This window comes from Triturus cristatus, chromosome 3_2 (genome assembly GCF_964204655.1).
Source record: "Triturus cristatus chromosome 3_2, aTriCri1.1, whole genome shotgun sequence".
NCBI classification, from domain to species: domain Eukaryota; kingdom Metazoa; phylum Chordata; class Amphibia; order Caudata; family Salamandridae; genus Triturus; species Triturus cristatus.
In genome coordinates this window covers 1099334219-1099342454 of record NC_140584.1, presented here as the reverse complement: position 1 = coordinate 1099342454, position 8236 = coordinate 1099334219, and the positions used below count along the sequence as shown (strand labels likewise).

Genomic DNA, 8236 nt, shown 5'->3' with positions numbered 1-8236 from the left:
AAAGCCATTCGACGGGAGAGGCACCTCACCCCGACAGTTGATGACATCCTGACAGACCTGAACGGGGCCCAATGGTTCTCAAAGCTAGACCTTAACGCCGGATATCATCAGCTCCGGCTAGCAGAAGAGAGCCGGTACATCACCACTTTCTCGACGCACCTGGGGCTGAGGCGTTACAAGCGACTGAACTTCGGCATTTCATCCGCAGCGGAAATCTTTCAGAATACAATCAAGGAACTCCTGACAGGACTTGACGGAGTGCTGAATGTCAGCGATGACATCCTAATTCACGCACAAACAAGTGAGGAACACCACCGCAGGCTGAAAGCCACCCTTCTGAGACTGGCGCAGCATGGCGTCACCCTACACAAAGACAAATGCCAGTTCTTCAGGAGGTCGATAGAGTTCTTTGGATATGTATTTGGCTCAGACGGGGTTAAGGTAGACCCCCGCAAATCACATGCCATCAAAAACGCGCCAGCTCCGGCAACCGCATCCGAAGTAAGAAGTTTTCTGGGCATGGCACAATACTGTGCCAGATTCATACCCAATCTTGCCACGATAGCAGAGCCTCTGAGACGTCTGACGAAGAAAGACAGCCCGTGGCAATGGACGGTGAAAGAGGACGGGGCTTTTCATCAGATCAAGGAGGCACTGCTAGACAGCACTACGATGGCGTACTTCGACACTGCGAGACCCACCGAAATACTTGTTGATGCCAGCCCAGTGGGCCTAGGAGCCCTCCTGTCGCAAGAATCTGAGCCCGGAGTGTGGGCACCGTTGGCGTTTGCAAGCAAAGCCCTGACAGCGACGGAGTCACGATACTCGCAAATCGAGAGGGAGGCGCTGGCCGTGAAGTGGGCGTGTGCCCATTTTCACCTCTACATAGCAGGTCACCCGTTCAGAATGGTGACGGATCACCAACCGTTGATTCCCCTATTCCGTGGCACAGCACCGCACCCGCCACCGAGGATTGAACGCTGGGCGATCCAAGTGCAGCAATACCAAATGGACCTAGTGTACCGCCCAGGGGCGAGGAACCCAGCGGACTTCCTGTCCCGCCACCCCTCCGTGGAAGAATCCCGCGACACAGAACCGGAAGTCCAGACCGAAGAATTCATCAACATGCTGGCTACCGGTGCATGTCCCCGCGCACTGACTGCCGACGTCATCGCCTCCCACTATGACGGTGACGCAGTCGTCCAGAGAGTGAAGGCAGCAATACAATCAGGAACGTGGGCAAACTTCCTGAAAGACACCGATGGGTGGGACGAAGCAGACCGAACACGCCTGCAACAATTCTGGAAGATTCACAATGACCTCAGCTGCGCTGACAATGGCCTTCTACTGAGAGGGACTCGCGTAGTAATCCCCAAAGCGTTGCAAGACAGAGCAACCTCACTGGCTCACGAAGGCCACCAAGGCACCCGCCGAATGAAAGCGAGGATGCGGGAGAAGATATGGTTCCCTAATATGGAAGAGAACGTCGAGGTTTGCGTGCGGGAGTGTCGAGCATGCCAAATCACCAGCAGCCCCGAAGTGCCTGCCCCAATAATCACGGAGGACCATGCCCCATCGCCATGGACATGGCTGAGCCTGGATTTTGGCAGCTTCCCGGATGGGAGAATCACCGTCGTGCTAATGGACAGCTACACCAAATACCCCATTGTGGAAACGGCAGCATCAACCAGCTTCGCGAACATTCGCCCCATCCTCAGCAAAGCCTTTGCCCTATTCGGCATCCCGATGGTCATCAAAACGGACAACGGACCCCCGTTCCAAGGGAGCGAGTTCAAAGAGTTCATGAACGTCCTTGGAATCACACATCGCCGAATAACCCCGCAATGGCCACAGGCCAATGGCGAGGTAGAACGATTCATGAGGACCATAAACAAGGTACTGCGGATATCATCCGCGGAAGGGAGTGACCCAGAGGAAGCACTGCAAGCGTTCCTAAGGGAATATCGCAGCACACCGCACAGCACCACCATGCAGTCACCGTGGGCATTGATGATGGCCGGACCGCGGAGGGACTTACTACCCATGGCTGATAATTGGGCTCCCGCACCGTACTCGCCAGCAGACACCCAAGAAAGAAGAAGGAGGACAAACGAAAAGGCAAGCCGCAAGAGGAGGGCCCAAACAAGGTCCCTGAATCCAGGAGAGGCTGTGCTGATCCGAACAAGGAGACCAGGAGGAAGGTTCAAGACTCCGTTCGAACCGGAGCCCTGGGTCATCAAGGAAACCAAAGGAACAGCCATCACAGTCAGCCGAGCGGGAGAAGAAGTGACTCGCAACGTGTCATGGTTCAAGCCAATACCCACTCCAAGAGGACAGAGCTCAAGTGAAGGCATACCTACAGTGGGGGATGAAAGAGAGAGCGCAGCCACAAATGATACATCGTGCCTGCCCCCGGACGCTACAGACCGTCCACCCCTGCCGTCACCGGGACCTTCTAGAGACGTGGTCCCTCCGAGAGGCAAGGGGCAATATAATCTTAGGTCCAACCCACGGCCAAATCACAGACTAGCAGATTTTGCATGTTAATATACTGTTTGTCATGGTTGGTTTGAAAATCCAAGTTGGGAAGGGATGTAGCGCTCTAGTGCTCCGAGGGTCTCAGTTGAGCCCCGGAAGCACGTCGCACCATGTATCACTTTCTGGCCAGGCGTGGCCAGAAAGCTTTAAATAAAGGGACCGAAGTGGCACGGCACTTCCGGTCCACACCAGCGTAGCACCGGTGTGAGTGTCAGTTGTTTGCGCCTGGCAATCGGCGATGCGGGGTCCCCCGGGGCTGGGGTCCCTACAGCCTATAGCATGGTATTTGTACCCGCTGGGAAAATTGTATTCTTTGTCTTTGAAACGCATTGTGAGATGCAATTACTAAGCGCTGTTTGTACTATGTGATAAATATTTCAATAAACACATTTTGACAAAAAATGGAATAAACAGGGATTACTTGGACGAGTTGGAACAGTGTTTTGCTGATTTGCATTTCTCCAGTGCATCTTGAATGGTGCATGACGATGCACCGATTACTTTCACTTTTAGAGAGTTGTGCTGTTGGGACGGAGAAGATCAAGTTTGCCCGCTACATCATAGCCTTGAGCTAAAGAAGTGATGAACATTTGGTGAAAGATTGGAGTTTATACCATCACTTTGTTTGAATACTGTTATTACACTGTCTCTCCGATGGTTTGCACCCACGTTTGATGAAGTACTGTTTCCATCTGACACGGAGGCCCCTAGTCCTGGGTATAGAAGATGACTCCATATGTTACTGGAATTCTGAATAACATTGGGATTATTCAAACATCAAATGTAGAGGATCTCGGTCACGCATATGTCATTGCACATATTTGGGTATATAAATTGTTTTTTTATGGTGAGATGCAACATAGTGAGAAAAAACTGGCATTCATGTTTGTAGAATTTGGGATCTAAGCAGTGGGGTGGTAGAAAACACTTTCAGGACTGAGGTGTTAGGGTGTATAGTATTTCTTTTATTTAACTTTTTCATTTGACGTGTACTGTCACGTGTTGGTGTTTCCGGCGCACACCTGTGGGGGAGTAGCAGGGTTAATGCATAAATGGCGTATTACGAGCACATTTTTGGTGTATTTCACGATTACTGATTGAAAAGCCACACGCGGCTATTGAACTTGAATGTTTGTATTCAACATCTGTGGCAGAGTGAGTACACGGGTTTGGATGGGGGAGGTTTTTGGCACGAATATTTTAGAGTACGAGTCACAATCGGGTGGTTTTGGTTGTTTGTTTGCAGTGAGTTTGACTGTAGGTTAAGGTGGAACAGGACAATTGGGTTGTATGGTTGAGACGCTGCATTGTTTTAAGCATGGTTTTGTAAGTGGGTTTGTGGTAGGGCTGGGCACATAATAATAATCAGTTGGTTGATTCTCGATGTTTAATTGTCTAGAAGCATGTCGCTTGAGATTTTTCATTTGAAGCTGATGGGTTTATTTTTACATTTCTAGTTACCCCTGAGGAACGGCTCAAATAGCCCGAAATGCATTGGGTGAACTCTCGTCTTGCCGCCCAGGATGTATTGCATATTTCCATCGCGCTCACTGGCAAAGCTCGGATGAGCGTGACCACTGGCGTTTGAAGCTTGGAGATATGTTGCCTCTGTAACAAATTTGGATTACGTTTAAAGAGTCATGATAAAAACGGAATAAACAGGGATTACTTGGACGAGTTGGAACAGTGTTTTGCTGATTAGCATTTTTGCAGTGCATCTTGAATGGTGCATGACGATGCACCGATTACTTTCACTTTGAAATTTGTGCTGTTGGGACGGAGAAGATCAAGTTTGCCCGCTACATTATTGCCTTGAGCTAAAGAAGTGATGAACATTTGGTGAAAGATTGGAGTGCATCCCATCACTTTGTGCGAACTTTCTAAAAGTTGTGAACTAAAATCTAATTTTACCTTTAAAGAGTTTTTTAAACTACAATTTATTTGATTCATGTAATAAGGTAAACAAATATTATCCTATGGAAGAGCTAGTCCTTACAGTACTAAAAAACGAATTTAGGAGTTTTTTACGTTCATGACATGTGAAACTTAAACCTATTTGTTCCACTGTTTAAATACAATGCAGGCTGCCCTAAGGGATTCTGGGGCCTGACTATTAAGTTTTACAAAGGAAGACTTAGGCCTGACAAAGGGTTTATATTGTCAGGTCGAATTGACAGTTTAATAGTGAACTACAGGCCTAGCAGTTCTGGGACATGTTTTAAAGTGCTCCTTTTTTAGTGGGTGGCATATTGAGTGTTGCAAGCCCACTAGGAGCATTTTCTTTGCAGGCACTGGATACGCGTAGTAGCACTTTACTAGAGACTTTCTAGCAAATTAAATGTGCCAATCATATGTAGGTCATTGTTTACATTTTTAAGGGAGAGAGACCACAAGCACCTTAGCACAGGTTTTCAGTGGTAAAGTGCACATAGTCCAAATGTCAACAAAAAAGCATTCAGGAAACAGGAGGGCTGAAGGCAAAACGTTTTGGGGTAAACCTGCAGCAAGGTTCAGGTCCAACAGTGTGTTGGTTGTTGGTTACCATTCCGAGGTTCCTTGCGTTTGTTGCTGAGAAGGGTTTGGGTCCAAGTTCAGCAGGCTACCAGATAAAGTCCCAGAGCGAGTAGTCTTTTACGAAGATTACTACTTCCGTCTAGTCTGTGTTGAGCTGGAGGATTTGGTTTTCGTCCATGTGGCGACTGCCGTCCCATAATATCCTATGGGATTTTTTGGGTTGGACAGGATATCCGTTACCGTTGTGATGGAGTTACCTGTCTGACAAAATCTAAATCAGTCCCTAAGTCAAACAATATTAAATATACTATTCTCACTCTAGTTTATGCAGCGGTAGGGAAAGTGTTGGACTTCTGAGGGGTGAAATTTACTATTCATACTCCTGTCAGTGCCATAATAGGGAAAGTGTAGGACTTTGATGGAGTTAGATGTACTATTCCTACTTCAGTCAGTGCAACAGCAGGGATGAAATGTAATATTCCCACTCCAGTCGAAGCAACAGTAGGGAAACCATTGGATTTCGGAGGGGTGAAATTTACTATTCCCTCTCCAGTCTACACAATAGTAGGGAAAGTGTCTTCGAAGGGGTTACATTTACTATTCTCACTCCAGCCCCACAAGAGTGATACAGAAGTGGGGCTGGACTTTTATTTTGTTTAATTATTTACTACAGCTCACCGAGTGAATTCAGGTCAATCATTGCCTTGGAGGCTATGTAGGTACTTCTGTATTGGTGCCCCTTCAAGGATACAGTTCTCAACGTATCATTCCTCTAGAATAGCATCGGACATTTCTGGTGTCAAGTCACCTGCAAGATGCCAACTTCCATGAGTGTACACACACACAAACACAAAAACACACACATACACCCTCACACTCAAGTGAAACACACACGCAAAACCCTAACCCTCATACATACACCCTAACACACACCCTCACACACACAAATAGAACACTCACACCTATGCACTCACACACACATGTGCCCACACACACACCCACACTCTTCATCTACAGGTATTGGTGATGTTCAATGGGGACACAGCATATTCAGTTTGAAGTACAACCCTTGAGTTTGTGTCAACACCACAAGTATTTACAAAGGTCCTGTCACCATTGGTGGAGCTTCCACACGCAAGGGGGAATCATACTGATTCCCCACAAGGATGCCAGGCTGTTTCTTGCAAGTTCCTTTCAGCAGGCATTACTGGACTTCTGAAAGGCATGTGCCACCCTTCAGGATCACTGATCCATAATTATCCTGGACAACGTTCCTCTTCTTCCAGCCTAGTGGATGGTCATCATTGCATTGTTTGACATTGAGCTGCTTATACAAAACAGGTTACAGGAAACTGCATTGAGTGGATGGCGGTAGAATGAAGATTAGCAGTAATGATGACAGTCATAGCCTAGGCCCACCTCATTTTAAGTACCCTGGCGTGCTATCTCCTCAATAAGTGGTATGTATCCCCCAGAATTATAAATCTCTGTTTCCAGTATCCCAAGGCATTCCAGCAGTCATAGGGTATTGGTTTTGTCAAGTGTACCAGGAAACAAGAGTTGGCTGCATTGGACTCGCTATTAATCACTATGGATACTGGCATTTAAAGGGGTAGCCTTGGGAACTCTCTGTCTCCTGACGCCTTTGTCACAGGTAGATTCCCATCCCACCTACAACTGAAAGCAACATGTCCTGAAGGGGTTTCTAATCACTTCCTGCTCTGTCCAGGGTAAATTCACGTGAATAAACAGGCAGTGGTAGGTTACTCACTACAACTCCCCGTGGGCTGGTCCACACGATGGAGCTCTAGGCACAAGGACATGCACTCTTTTTGGTGGAATGTAGTCTTCCAGGATCTGAGAAGAGTTTGCCTGTACTCATAGTTTGTGTTTTCCCAATGCTATTGAGTAAAGTCTATGAGCAGGAGTGTTCGCATGGATTTCTCAGTAGCTGGGCATCGCCTAGTTCTGTATTGTTACTGTTCAGGCCAATGGTCTGTGCTAAACCTTTGCACTCTGACCACTTTACCAGCAGTTCAAGGAGTGGCTTCTGTGTCATTTGTCGTCATCGACCAGCTTCTTCAGAAGATTCTGGCAGATCACGTTGAAGTGATCTGCTTACGCCCCAGTTATCCTTGATGTACTTGTCGAACCACCTCTCCCAAGGCTGTGGGTGTCTGTATGTTTAAGAGATGCAGGGTGGCTCACTTGATATTAAAGCCCCCAATTAAAGTATTCCTATATAGATAGCAAAGTACAGAATAGCCTGGCAGATGGGCAGATTGCTCCAGTTTGTTATGGAAAGCTGGGTAGCTGTGATGACAGCAGCATGTGGATCCCGATTGGTCATCTGAATGAGATGGCACGGGTATGTGTAGAGTCAGGAGTCAATAAGTGTTCGGCAGTGGCATCGGCTGGAGCTGGGGTGTTAGAAGGTCCATCAGGTTCTGAGAGCCACCGACCAGAGGGTCCATCAGACCTAAATCAACAAATCGGAGCTGCCCAGGGGTTGCTCCTTGCTCCTCAGGGAGCACACTCCAGGCGCTATGGTTTCATATTTAGGGCTAGTGCTGACCTGCAACGGGACTGGAATGAGGGAAAGCGTGAGATAAGAGTGTCCCAGGTGGGTTTCAGAATTCCACTCCCAGCCTGGACTGCGGCCGGTCCGGTGAGTATCAAAAGTACAATGTGAGTGAATGACTGAATAATTCATTGGAGTTGGGAGAAGTGAGGAGCCATGACTAACCCCTGAGTGGATAATGAAGCCCCTCTTCACCCCAACAATGGTCATAAATAACATGATTTTCACTTCTATGGGTTAATTACTTGTGTATGTATGTATGTATAAATTAAAGGAGTCATAGGTCAAATTCCCTTGTGAGGTCACAGAACTCGGGTGTAAATTTAAATTTCCCTTTTGCATCCTGAATATTAAATATAATACCGAAGACTGACCCCCTACCCCTCACTCTCTCTCAATTTCTTGCCTTATTTTCATTTTGAGGCTTGACGTCTCCATACCCTGTAAACTATTCAGAATCTGAACTGTGTAAATTATGCAAACCACGAGGCTGCCTTTCATTTTGGGGCAAGAAATGTTTAAGGTTCAGCAGAGGCCGCTACCAAAACCCACTACATGTCCAAGTAAATCTGTTCAACGTCGGAATATAGTTTCATCCCTAAT

At 47.3% G+C, this 8236-nt stretch overlaps 1 long non-coding RNA gene across 1 annotated transcript; it reads left to right on the top strand.

Annotated features, from left to right (window-relative positions):
• Window positions 1–3560: 3560 nt before the first annotated feature.
• On the top strand, window positions 3561–5784 carry LOC146859202 (uncharacterized). Its single transcript, XR_014980072.1, has 2 exons — window positions 3561–3693; window positions 3996–5784. It is a non-coding gene; the product is annotated as an uncharacterized LOC146859202 (long non-coding RNA).
• Window positions 5785–8236: the final 2452 nt, after the last annotated feature.